The 14460-nt window shown below is 38.7% G+C and overlaps 1 protein-coding gene across 2 annotated transcripts in view; it reads right to left on the reverse strand.

Annotated features, from left to right (window-relative positions):
* LOC133478604 (tumor protein p53-inducible protein 11-like) overlaps window positions 1–14460 on the reverse strand; it is a 33943-nt gene that overhangs the window by 16150 nt on the left and 3333 nt on the right. Inside the window, exons 1-2 of one of the 2 annotated variants that reach the window (XM_061774841.1) lie at window positions 11700–11816; window positions 10956–11037 (exon numbers count right to left, since the gene is read on the reverse strand). The gene's annotated coding sequence lies outside the window, so the exon portion shown is untranslated. Of the gene's footprint in view, window positions 1–10955; window positions 11038–11699; window positions 11817–14460 lie in introns of those variants that run through there. The other variant, XM_061774840.1, reaches the window with a different exon arrangement.

Raw genomic sequence — 14460 nt, forward strand, 5'->3', positions numbered from 1 at the left:
ATAACTGTGTGTCATCTGCATAGCTATTATAGTCAAAAGTTAATTTCTGAAGAGTTTGACCTAAGGGTAGCATATACAGGCTAAACAGAAGGGGTCCAAGAACTGACCCTTGAGGGACCTCATAGGTCATTTCCTTTTGATGAGACTGAATACTTCCAATGGTTACAAAATAACTCCTTTCCTCCAGGTAGGACCTGAACCATTTAAGGACTGTTCCATTTAGTCCTACCCACGTTTCCAATCTGTTCAGCAGTATATTATGATCTACCGTATCAAAAGCCGCACTGGGATCCAACAAGACCAGAATTTACACCTTTCCCGAGTCAGTATTCAACCTTATATCATTTAGTACTTTAATAAGAGCATATTTTGTACTTTTATGAGATTGGAAACCTGATTTAAATTTGTCAAAAAGTCTATTTAAGTTCAAGAAATTGCTGAGTTGATTAAAAATAACTCGACAATCTTGGGAGATTGGAGAAAGGTCTATAGCTTGCCAACATGGAAGCATCCAGCCTTCTATTTTTAAGAAGAGGCTTAATGGTAGCTACTTTAAGAGATTTAGGAAATTCGCCTGACTTAAGTGAGCAATTGATTATTTGCTGTAAAATCAGCTATCACAGACTTCGCAATAGCTTTGAAAATGTCAGATGGTATTGAGTCAAGACAGGTCGTTGATGGTTTCAGCTGCTGAACCATTTTCTCAACAGTTTTTTGGTCAACTGTATTACATTTTTACATGGTAGTAGAGTTTTTTTCCTGGGTGGCTTCAGATGTAGTATCATTTTATCATTTTGCTGATTTGTGCTGAAATTTAACCTGATGAATTATATTTTTTCCCTAAAATAGGCAAATTCATTGCATTTAGCAGTATGATTCGGGGGGGTTGTGAGCTTGTCAACCAAACTGCAAACAGAGTGTGAGTATTGTTGAAGTTCTTATTGATGATTTCAGAAAAGTGTCGCTTTCGAGCCCTGACTAACTCTTGGTTAAAATTCCAAAGACTGTGGAGGTGTGTAGAGGTCATGGTCAATTTGGAGTTTAGTTTTTTTCCACTTACGTTCGTACCTTTCAAGGTCTTTAAACACACTTTTAAAACAATGGATGACAAAAAATGTTTAGAAATGATAGAAGAAAAAAAAAAAAAAAAAAAAAAAAAAAAAAAAAAGAGTAATAACTGATAACACACACACACAAAACAGCAATATAGTGGGACCGTAATGCATGAACCGCGATATAGCGGGGCTTTAATGTACTAGCATTGTATGGTGGCACTGAACTCACTTCACTTGACAGCAAGCAGCATTTTGGCAAATAAACAAGTATTCAAAAAAAGAGGCCTCACGCTGTTTCTTGCCACTCCCAGTTGAACTTTACTGTCAAACTAAACTTCAAACAGAATTACATGTTTATAAAACAATTAGATAGCTCTGCTTAATAAAGTATGTTTAACTTAATGCTAAACAATACAAAATTCCATGGATAGGCTAACAAATTGCGTTGCTGTTGAGTAATAAACCTTTAAACAATGCAAACAGTGAGCACCACATATAGACGGGCAAGATAACAGTACTCAAAGGCATATATTCTTTGCCCTTTGTGAAATATGACTACTGTATTTTTACGACCATAAGGCCCACCGTATTAAAAGGGGCAGTCTCAGTTACGGGGTCTATTTCTGTATTTAACACATACATAAGGCGCATAAGAGACATAAGAGTACTGGATTTTTCACATGAATGTTGTTTGACAATGTTTACAGTGACAATTAAGGACTTTATCTAACATTCAACTTGACTGTGACAAGCTGAACACTGATGGAAACATGGCTTTAAGCATATGCCGCCGATGTTGAAGCAGTAACACTTTCATATTACATCACGCCAACATCATTTGCAATGAACATTTGGGATTCATCATAGCACTTCAGACTGGAAAGCACATATTAAATTTAGTTTCAAACAAAGAAAAGCCTATAAAAAAGTACACTATCAAGACAGGTGCCACCACAGAAACTGCAGAGAAAGTTAAAATTTCAGGTAGACCAATGCTATTTCTTGTTGTATAGTCTAGCTGTGTTATACCCAATTTCAGAGAGTTTAGATTTACATAGATTTGAAAAGTTTGGTTTTCATCTAGTGTCATGACAACGCTGCCTGAGATTCGTTTTGGTGTATATGTGGGTCACGGCATTGGGGATGGGGTCTTCAGAAGTGTGGATTCATTAGGAACTGTCAGTGATGGCGTTACTATTTCTGGAGATTTCTTGACATGGTTGAAGCAGTACAAATGTGAAGTAAAGCAGTGCTGACAGACACACAGGCAGGAGATGAAAAATCTCCTCTGAGGAAGAACGTAAAATTACATCATAGCACAGCAGGGCTCGAGCCCATACGGAAAGAAAAATAAACACTCAGGTCCTGAGCTCTTCACACAACTGACACAAATCGTTACTGCTATTTCTGTTATGCTTGAACACACACCTTTAAAACAGCCAAACAATATTATTACCTTTATTATGTACGTTATAGAGAGCAGAACAACTGTTTCATCTTAGCAATTAATATCACCTCAAATTTTAAAACCCTGCATCAACACTTTAGAAACACTGCAAAGATTATTTTTTAAAGCATTGTTAGTACAGAAAAATGAGGCAGAGTCAAGGGTATATAGAGATACCAGATGTCAAATGCTTGTTGCCCAGGGTAAGCGAGTGGAAACTAATTAGGTTGGCTTTTATGACAAATTAGTGGCTAAAAATCCGATCTAACCGATTCCCCTCTCGAGACTGCCTGTATATTGACATTTCTTTGCATTTCTCAGGTAACCGCAGAACATGCATTACATATATGGCAATGTGGACTACCGGTTGATAAAATTCATGCACAGTTTTTACAATCAGGTCTTTCTTAGCAACTGTACAGGCAATGTGTGAAGTACCATTTTAAGATTATTAACCGTTCTACAAGTCAAAGTTAATGAGTCTAATACATTATTCATTCATTCATTTTCCACACTGCTTATCCTCACTCGGGCAACGGGCGTGCTGGAGCCTATCCCAGCTGACTCTGGGCGAGAGGCGGGGTCCACCCTGAACTGGTCGCTAGCCAATCGCAGGGCACATATAGACAAACAAGCATTCGCACTCACACCTACAGACAATTTAGAGTCTTCAATTAACCTACCATGCATGTTTTTGGGATGTGGCAGGAAACCGGAGTACCCGGAGAAACCCACGCAGACACAGGGAAAACATGCAAACTCCACACAGGCGAGGCTAGATTAGAACCCAGGTCCTCAGAACTGTGAGGCAGATGTGCTAACCAGTTGTCTACCGTGCCGCCCTAATATATTAAAACACTCTTTGAACACACACTTAATCTTAATGATCAACGGGGATAAACATTTCGTCATTCATGCATCTCATTTTTTATTTCTTTATTTTATTGTTTTTACATTTTACGTCTCAAACTCAATCACTAATGTAATCTAAACAATGAAAAGAACAAAACTTTTGATCTCAAGTGACTATCATATCAAGTGGATATAAAACATCTGCACACATGTACATACGGTATATACACAGATGATGTCATATACTGTATATTCACTAGTTGAAGACACGATTACATTGTTTTCCTTCGGGGAACCCTGAGTTTACTCATTTTGAAGAGAATTAGCTTTTATGCGTTTACCTCTTCTATATGAAATAAATTTTTTAGAGTATCAGAGAAATATCTTACAAAAGCGACATTTCCTTTCTGTTCATGTCCTTTGGAGATAAAGCAAATGAAACCATTTTTCTGACTGCCCACATCCTCTAGCCTCTGAACAGCAAAGGCAATAAAATGTCTTCTCTTACGATCAAGTCATGCATAAATGACAGCGGAGTCAATCAACAGAAGACTTGGACTTTGTCGCTATTACAGATAATATTTGAGTTCTGTCTCACACAAAACTATTTTAATTGCACTAAAGTAGTAGTCTTGCTGAAGCGCTACCTGGTTGCTCAGCAGCCTCCTTGGATGACGAGCAGAACTAATTTCAGGGGTCAATCTGCGTCAGAATTTATGTCTGCACATCGACTTTATATATATATACATATATATACATATACGTATATATATGTGTGTATACATATATATACGTATATATATGTGTGTATACATATATATACGTATATATATGTGTGTATACATATATATATATATATATATTATACCAGAAACGAGTGGTAACGAATGCATATATATATATACACACACACACACACACAGGAAAGCTTGCAATCACTAGTTCAAATAACCCACTAAGAGGCTTTCATAAGAGTCAGCAACATTTAAAGCCACCCACTTAAGGGTAAGCATTTGCACGTCACAAGTACTATATTTTTATTGACAACAGAGCATCAGCAATCAGTCTCTCATAACAATGAAAGGGACGCTTGCAATTTCTAAAATTACTACTTCACCACTTTATGATACCAAATCCAAGTCAAGTCTGAGGGATTGATTTAAAATTGTTTCACTTTCAAAACCAAAGCAAAAGGTTTAACCAGCAATTGTTCAAAAACCCTAATGGACCATTAACGGTTCCGTTTCTGCCTTTTGTCTCCATCTTCTGCAGGACTGTTTTGCCTTTTGACCATCTACACGTGACCGTAAACAAATGTGACATTTGGCTTTCTGCACTGCGGGGCATGTCACAACCAGTAAAATATGAAAATCTTGTACTTGTGCAAAGTGTCTAAATAACCAAGATAGAAAAACATGCAAAGACTAAAATTATTAATTGTACAATTCTTTTATCCATCCATCCATCCATTTTCTGAGCCGCTTCTCCTCACTAGGGTCGCGGCCGTGCTGGAGCCTATCCCAGCTATCATCGGGCAGGAACTGGTTGCCAACCATTCGCACTCACATTCACACCTACAGGCAATTTAGAGTTGTCAATTAACCTAGCATGCATGTTTTTGGGATGTGCGAGGAAACCGGAGTGCCCGGAGAAAACCCACGCAGGCACGGGGGAGAACATGCAAACTCCACACAGGCGGGGCCGGGGATTGAACCCCGCTCCTCAGAACTGTGAGGCAGACGCTCTAACCAGTCATCCACCGTGCCGCCAAAATACTTTTGAAGTATTTTCAATTTCACGAAAGGCTGGGTTTGCTTCTTGAAAGAAATCTGAATTAACGTAACCAGCCTCACAAACCCCATAGTAATATCTCACCAGCCTGTAATTATTGCTGCAATAACTCAACTGTCAGTATGATCTGAATCAATTGCCACTTATCAGTAAGCAGACAGGGAAAGCACCTCAGTGCTGCACCCACACAAACACATACATTATATATGCATCTGGTGGTTGCTATTCTGTGATACTACTCTGTCACCATTCTTTCGATTGGCAAGAGTGCAAATGGTTTTCCTGTGACAGAAAAAAAACTAACATATACTAGTAACATCTAAATATTATAAAAGATTGATCTTGAAAGGCTGCATAAATGGACAAAAGCCTTAGGGAGAGAAAAAAATACCACGTATGAGGGAAAAATCGTTTGTGCCAAATGTTCAGGTGCCAGACAAGAGAATTCAATTAATTCTGGTCTAGAGGACTTAGCAAATTGTCTTCGAAATGTCCTCATCTTGGAAACAGAAAATGGCTAGTAACCAATCAACAGAAGCACACACAAACAACAAAATTAAGTTTGTCAAGATGCATCAGCTTCTTCAGGACCAAAGCTGTACGTCTCTCTCACCTTAATCATTAGTGGTTTGAATGTGTGGATTTAATCCAACCATTCACCTTGAACATCAAAGCAGGCATTTAAGCGCCAAAACTGTTATGAAGTCTTCTCGATTTGGTAACATTTATATCTACGCGTCTATTTGTGCTCAGTAGGAAGGTGATCACTTCTTTAAGAGAAATTTGCCAATATATAAATAGTAGGCATGGCTTCTGTAAAATATGACGCCACTTAAATGAGTTGAGGCTGACGTATGCGGTGACGTACCAATTCATTTCCAGTTTCCGGACGTGTAATATCTTGTAATATCTGCGCAACTGTGTATTTTTGTTCTCCCCAGACACTTCTTAATTTGCCCCCTATTAGGGTATATGAGCAACTAACTTCTGTGTTTGGCAAAATAGAACGAAGCATTTCCTTCTGGCTCAGATAAATGACAAAACCATATTGCATATTGACTGGGACAAAGAACCCATAGGAATTTTAAATATCTACAATAAAATGTCTTTTGTTCTGTAACTTGTTTTAGTAAAAAAAAATAATAATAAAAAAATGGGGGGGGGGGGGGGGGGGGGGGGAGTCATATTCACCCAAGCCACTACAACTGACCCAATGCTGATTAAGCCTATCACCTCTTCTAACATCATCTTCTAACTTCATTTTTTAGTATTTCATCTTTTATATTTCATGTCGACTGGCAACATTCCCCCTCTGGCCCACTTGGCCGCAAATGACGCAACAGAAATGACTGACCAGAAATTTTACTAAGCAATGGGCGTAGCATGGCCTCTTGTTTTCCATTTGTAAAAAAAGCCAACTAATCATATTAGTTTTGCATTTCTGTAACAGAAAATAATCACAAGATTTACTGTACAAACGAAAACAATAACTGCCGCAAACGAAGTCAACGTCTTTCCAAGGACCCCTTAGCTGCCCAACAAGATGCCTGACATAAATACATGAAGTTCAGCACTTCACAATGCATTCACAAACGCAGCAATGACAGAGAATGTCTCACTCTGTCTGCACTGTACTGCCTGGGATATTGCTATTTGATATCTTCATGATATTGTACATCTTAAATGTTTCCATAGAGATCTCCATCTAAGTGGCCCTCTTTGCCTTTACATTTTTGGCATGCTCTGTATTATTCACAGATCCATATAGGCAATAGCGGCCAGTTGGTAAACGTGAGTACAGCCACACAAGCTTGCTAATCAGGTTTTTCCAAAGTTCCCAAAATGTCATGAGGGTTCAGCAGAGTTTACACAGCAACAAATGAGGGAATCAACCTTAGCCGGCAGCAAATCTTTTTGCCTGCACACTATGTCTTGATGTTCATGCATGAAGAGCTTGATCTCTAATCACGGGAAAGGTTGCATTTATCTCCTGGACCGATTTGTTTAATTGATTTCTTTAGTTAAAGTCAGGTTGAGGTTTTGAGCCATTTAAGGGTGAATAAAATCAGTGACCAACTGCTCGGTCTCATTTGTTAATATCAGATTTTCTGACAGGACGCATTCTAAATACAATCTAAATATTGCTGCATATTTGCAACATATTTTTGACTTGAACTGCCAAATATATGGGCAGCAGAAGGTCTGCCAGTCAAAGAATAATCATTTGAATAATACCCTGTCCTGAAGCCTTGTTGTTGTGTAACCAGCGGGTATGTCTTGTGCAGCAAGCCGCTGGCAAAACGGCGTTGGCTCCATAGATAAAAGAGCAGAATGAACATTTATACTGTATCTTGCACAAATGGACAGCTGCAGTCTGCGCTGGTTTACAGAAAGTTCAAGTCGATGACGTGAAGTTTGGATTGAAACAATTTTTGAGAATGTCATTGTCTCAATATTATCTAAACCTTTAAAAGGGAAACGATCTATATTGTTGTAGAAAGTTAAGCAACAGCAATTGATCAGCTGAATCTACTCACTGTCTTACTGTAGCTCAGTATTTGCATGTTTGGGCATGCAAGACTAGGCAATCCGTGACTTTTGAGGCCACTTGCAGAGCTGCCAACCTATAAATATTCGTTACACAACAGTTTGACCAAATTTGTCAAAAACACTCCCATGAGACAGTCATAAAAATATTCATTAATAAATTATGGCTTCAATACAGTCATTTTAACTTTTTATTGCGTCAACCTAGTGGACGCAGTTGTCGATTGAATCAAAGTACCAGTATATGAAATTTCAACGTTCCATAAAAAAATATCCGTGTCGATGGATTAATTCACCTTGCACGTCTATTAAAGCAGATTTCATATCTTGAACAAGATTAAAACTCTGCCCTCTATTTTGCAAACAAACAACATTGCCGATAGACTTAAGTGGAAAGTTTATGTATGGACAACAGCTTTGGTTTCGATTTTGTGCAATGGACTTCTTGTACGTGTAGAAGTACATTTAAGAAGAAGAAATGAAAATGTCTTCTCTAGCATGCTGCTTATATTACATATTTATATTTCCTATATCCACAATTGCTGCTGAAACAACGCAAATTTCCCCATTGCGGGACTAATAAAGGATTTCTTATATTACAAATATTTATTAATCACAATAATAATAATAATATACTTTTAACCTGCCCACGTTCTGAAGTGACGTGTGCAGTGACGTACTAGTTCATAGCTGGTTCAGACGCGGCATCCTGTGTGGACGTTTATTATTTTATATTTGTATCTCTAAACAAGTATTAATTGGCCTGTTATTTTGTTGTTCAAAGTCGATTACTCTTCGTGAAATTGCGGCTCCAGCCAGACCTATGTGAGGTGTTGTTTCACCAAATCACTTATTTCGATGTTTTGCAACTGCATAACGATAGCTTAGCAATTAGCATCATGCTTTCCCGTCTTTTCCTACCCACTCCTCGCCCTCCCTTCGTGATAACGTAAACGATATGTGTAAGAAGCATGGTAAGAAGTGTATCTTATTCGCTACCATGGAGGCGATGATCAGTGACTTAAATTGCATTGACATCGGACGCAAAGAGAACGTTTGCCACCACAGCTTGGCAGCCGGGTTGGGGCGTTAAAAATTAGCATACATCAGGCAGCTGTTTAATGTGGATGCTGGATTTTGTATTTTTTTTCCCCCCAATATCCGGAACAATCAGCGTTCCGCCCATAAGCGTCAACGTTCAGTGATTTCCAGAACAAAATACAGACTTTCCGTAACAATTGACAGCTCTGCACTCGACACCTAAATCCTGTATGCTTCATGAGTACTCTGACCCATGGCTCAAGATTGGTATACTTCACTTTCTCGAAGTGGGCCATGCCTGGCACGATCGGTCATGCACAACCACGTGCAATGTACTGTAAATATGCCACACAATTATTGCAATGTGATTTTTCCTTGCCAGTTCTTCCCAATAACTGGTACTTTGCACAACAGAAAAGAAATACAACCAATTGAAATATGCACAAGTGTGTTCACTGCATGTCCTACAATAAATGTAATAGCACCTCTAGCCAGTTATTCATAATACCATGCACAATAGAAATAAACAGAATGAGTAGAAATCCAGAGTTTAAGAAAAAAGAATAAGAAATCCAACCCAAGCTTGGTCCTTCACATGCATGCAAGCAATATATGTGTGATAATGCAATTTCTCAAACAACCATCTTATACAATCGAAATAAACAGAATGCAGCGTTGTACATTAAAGGCTTCTTTATACTCGCGCGGACGGCGACCGGGCTTACGTCACTGTGGCTGTCTCGCGCGTAGTTTGCCTTTATACTCGAGCGCAACCCACGTGTGGCTCTTTTGAAAATTTACTGCAGTTCATCTCCAAGTCGGGGGGGGGGGGGGGGTGTCGCTACGGCTGGTATTGGCTAAGACCTCACATTTTTTGGGCCATTTCCGGTAGCCGTTCTTACTTTCCTTTCAGTAACAAGGAACAAAGCAACAGCAATGGCGACCGTGGAACTGTGTCTGCTAGAACAAATGGACGTAGATGACCAGATGATTATTTAATTATGCTTTAAAATCAAGAGAGAAGGCGGCAGCATAGGGGCACGCTGAATACGTCATCACAGCATGTGACTAAAACGGACCAATCACGAGAGATGATCTCCGCGGCGTTCGACGCGCAGCAACAATTTTTGCCGTGTGCACGTCAAGTGACGCAGAGGGGCCGCGCGGGCCAATTTGTCAGTCACGTGATGCAATACGGGCGTTGTCGGCCGCGGGAGTCTAAAGAGGCCCTAAGTAATGGCCCACCTAAATGGGTCAGAGCCAGAGGGAGAACTCATTAGAATTGATTTAAGACCAGCGAGCAGTCAGTGTTAAAGCAACCTTAGCATTTAAGAAAACCATTAAAAAGACATTTCATGTTTCATAGCAGATGTTTTAAAATAGAGAAAACAACCGTTTATTTGGAAATGTATTTTTATCCTGATCCAGTGAAGCTTATTCCAGATGAGCCCAGAAAGTTCACTGATGAATGATGCAATAAGCCAGCAACTGTTTATACCAACTGTTCAGTGAGGAAAAAGCAGTCAAATACATGCAGTGCTTTTACAAGTTTATTAGACCACCGCCAAATGTAACATTCACACCACAGCATTAAAGCATTTGTAATAAGCCAAATCTGTTCATGTTTATATAATGGTTAATACACCAGTAAGTAGAAGCTCTTAAATTGAACAAATATTTTTAATGACTTTGAAATTTGGGAAACTCCAATCATTTCATCTATTAAAAATGCCTAGTCCCAAATCTGCTCCTAATATCCAAAGTTAGTAATTTAAAAGATATTTTTGTAACGGCTAAATAACAGGGTATTTCCTTTCATAATGAGCTCTAGTGTGAGTTGTAAATACAATTTACAGACTCCATTCTTATTATTTTTGAATAATGTCAACATCAGAAATAGTAGCTCCAAAATATCAGCATTAAGCATCACATTATGTCATGAGTTGAAATGTTAGACGAGAAATACACGAGGCTCTGGGGGAAAGTGGCTGATGGCCTTGTCCAAATGGCAAAACGGGAATGTGATACCACTCACTCACTCATACAAACAATGATCCGCACGGCGTGTGCGCGCGCACACACACACACACGCACACACACATTATACATGGACACACATCATACATGGACCAAGAAAGCAATGACCCCCCAAGTACAGCAACACAAACTGACAAAGTAATTTCCAGTGATCGTTGGTCCTTGAAGGAACTACATTGACTTACTGATTGTAGATATGGGATATGAAGTGGCACGCTGGTGCAGGTATCTTGTAACAAATTTCCGGTGGTGTCCACAACAGTTCACCTGTCAAATCAAGATGAGCATGTTTTAAAATACTCTACTGGAAACGAATCACAAAGCAGTAAATAAATGAATAGAGCAAGCAAACATAAAACAAACAAAGGGCTGAAACTATCGGTTATCTTAATAATCAATTAAACTGTCTATAATTTTTTTTCCTCGATTAATCTATGAATCAGACTCGAAAAAAACTTTCATTTCCATCTCTTTATTCAAAAACAGGACATTATTTCAAATTTACAGTGCAGAAAATGCACAAACAAACTGATTGTGATTCAGTTACTGGTGTGGTCGGTAAAACAGCCGTCAAAAAAATGGGTAAAGCTGTTGATCATTGTTTTCCAAAGTAAAAGCAGATGTTTGCACGTTTTATTTTGATTAAATACAAAAATAATCAGTCATTTCATGGAGGCCAACAGATATGACAATATTGACTTTTGAGAGGCTGAAATTCAGAGCGTTCGGACAATTTTAAGTTTAACGAGTGCTCTAAATCTCTCGATTATCAAAATAGTGGTCGATTAATCTGATAATCGATTACTTGTCGATTAATTGATTAATTGTTGCACCTCTAAACAAAAGTACAAGTTGACCAACATGATAATAAGAAGTGGAGTGATTATACAAAAAAATGCCCAATCATATTTGTAGACAGCTGGACCTACCTGAGGAGGGACATGAATTTCCAAATATACAACAAAATATTGTCCATACTGGTTTGTCACCACTGAAAAATGTAATCGCTTTAGTGTCTTCCCCCTGCTAGAATTAATGTCTTGGGCAGGCTACAGTTGCAATAAAAGTGCCAGCGTCATATAAAGCAGCATATGGTCTGAGCTTTGCTAATCTTGTCCACAGGGAAAAAAACATGCACATCTGTTGGAGGGTCATTATTAAAGCCACAGTTAAGCTTTCATTGCAGTCGGTAGGGAATTAAGAGGCAAGATGCCATGAAGAAAGTGATCCATGTCGGCTCATACAAAGACTCCCTACAGACAAAACACAAGGCAGCATAGAAACATGATTCTAAATATAGGCCACTGCACACTTGAACTAAATTATTTTTACATTATTATTTGTTTCAATCCTAGCAATAACTCTTGTCATGCCTTTTTACATTTAAGTGGAAGCCTCTGATATTGAAAACTGGTGCTTGTAACAAAAAATGGATATATGTAAATGCGTTTGTGGGCAATGGCACCTCAAAACCTTTCACTCTCTTTGGAGGGGCTGAACCGAATCCGTTCCTGGAAGCTGGAGAACTTTCGGTTTGTTTGAATTCAGGATGAATTGTACCCATAGAAAATAAGACAAGCGGTATGGTCCGTTCCAAGAGCAAACTGTCAACACCAAAAATGTTAAATAAATTTACAGTCAACATTTTAAATATTTTGAAATGTTTATAAACTTGAAAAAAGCAGTTAACTGCTGTACAAGAAGACTTTTTAAAAAAACATATTCAACGTTGAATTCTATAGCATGATGCTTAAGAGTAATCATTCAAAAACAAAGAAAAAGCAAAACTGTTGAACGCTCAGTGAGCTGGGCCAAAGTCTCGAAGTCTTTAGGTCGGCATTTGAACATGCACAACAATAGTTCGAAAATGTTAAGAATATTTTGGTCGAATTTGGAATTCTTCAGCGGTTCCACTACATTTATATAAATATTTGCTTATTTCCACATTTTTGTATCACATCATAAGATCTGGTGTTGAGCTAAATAAATTTAAATTTATTTTTAAAGTGCAGGTTTATGGTCATATGTATCACCTAACAAGTGCACTATTTATCGACCCAAACAGCCATTGTGAAAGTAGTCGTCGTGTTTTCAAGCCAGTTAAGACCTTACAAGCAAAATGCACACCGTTGAATTTTCTTTGCACCCTTGGGAAGCTTGCCTTTGAGCTGCTGCATAAATAATACTTGCCCTGTTCGTATTGCCTCTTCATTATGATACATTTTAAACCACAAATAACCATAAAAGTACAATGGATGGAGCATGATGTGTCATAATGGCCAATGTTATGAATTGAAGTTGGAGAAGAAAAAAAAAAAAGGGGTTCACCATCTGCTTTGGCTACAATTTCAAGAATATTCAAAGGACCTGAGGGACGGCTTAAAGCCGTACGATGTGCTGCTATATGCCTCATTGCCTTGTCACTAAAAATGCTTAGACACGTCACCCATCATCAACATATGGTTATGCTTAACCCTTTGCCGATTAGTGGAAGGACATTTAGCTAAAAAATGTGCATGCCATCTGTGAAAAGGTGTTGACGTCAAGAAATAAAATAGAAGAAATCAACTGAGAACCACTGGTTATTACTGATTAAATATAACCCCTAGAGGCTGTGAAGAGTATAGGGATCAGAGCAATCGGATTGAACGTGTGTTGCGGTGATGAAGAGATCTCATTACTACAGTTTTTCTGTCTATCTTGGCTTTAACCTCATTGTAAGAAATGTTTGGGCTAAAAATTAAAAAAAAAAGTAACAATCCATGCATTGTTTCGGGCCTTCAGTAAACAATGACTTGAAAATACAGTGGGTACGGAGAGTATTCGGACACCTTTAAGGATCCACTGACCACTGCATGCATCAGTTAACGATGTGTTTTCGCCCTCCAGGAGAGCTGTCCATCAGCATATCTGTGTCAAACTGCCAGATTCAAGAGAATGTGGCGAGTTTTTTTTTTTTTTTCATACAGTACAAAACTTGTTACACAGCTTCCATTGAAGCATACATTCATTTGGTATTAAAGTATCAGAAATTCACCAAAAGCTTCCATTGAAGCTGTAATCTCCTGTTTCTCGAGCTGGGGGACTTAAAGTTTTCACTCTTTGTTATATTGCAGCAATTTCCTTAAATAATTTAAGTTCTTTTTTCCCCTCATTAATATACACACAGCACGCCATATTGACATTTTTGCAGATTAAAAAAGAAGAACTGAAATATCACACAGCCATAAGTATTCAGACCCTTTGGTTAGTATTTAGTAGAAGCACCCTTTTGAGGTAATACAGCCATGAGTCTTTTTGGGAATGATGCAACAAGTTTTTCACACCTGGATTTGGGGATCCTCTGCCATTCCTCCTTGCAGATCCTCTCCAGGTCTGTCAGGTTGGATGGTGAATGTTGGTGGACAGCCATTTTCTCTCTAGAGATGCTCAATTGGATTTAAGTCAGGGCTCTCTCTGGCTGGGCCATTTAAGAACAGTCATGGAGTTGTTCTGAAGCCAGTCCTTCATTATTTTAGCTGTGTGCTTAGGGTCATTGTCTTGTTGGAACGTGAGCCTTCGGCTCAGTCTGAGGTCCTGAGCACTCTGGAGAAGGTTTTCGTCCAGGATATCCCTGTGCTTGGCTGCATTCATCTTTCCTTCGATTGCAACCAGTCGTCCTGTCCCTGCAGTTGAAAAACAACCCCACAG

The sequence above is a fragment of the Phyllopteryx taeniolatus genome, chromosome 5 (assembly GCF_024500385.1).
Source record: "Phyllopteryx taeniolatus isolate TA_2022b chromosome 5, UOR_Ptae_1.2, whole genome shotgun sequence".
Lineage (NCBI taxonomy): Eukaryota > Metazoa > Chordata > Actinopteri > Syngnathiformes > Syngnathidae > Phyllopteryx > Phyllopteryx taeniolatus.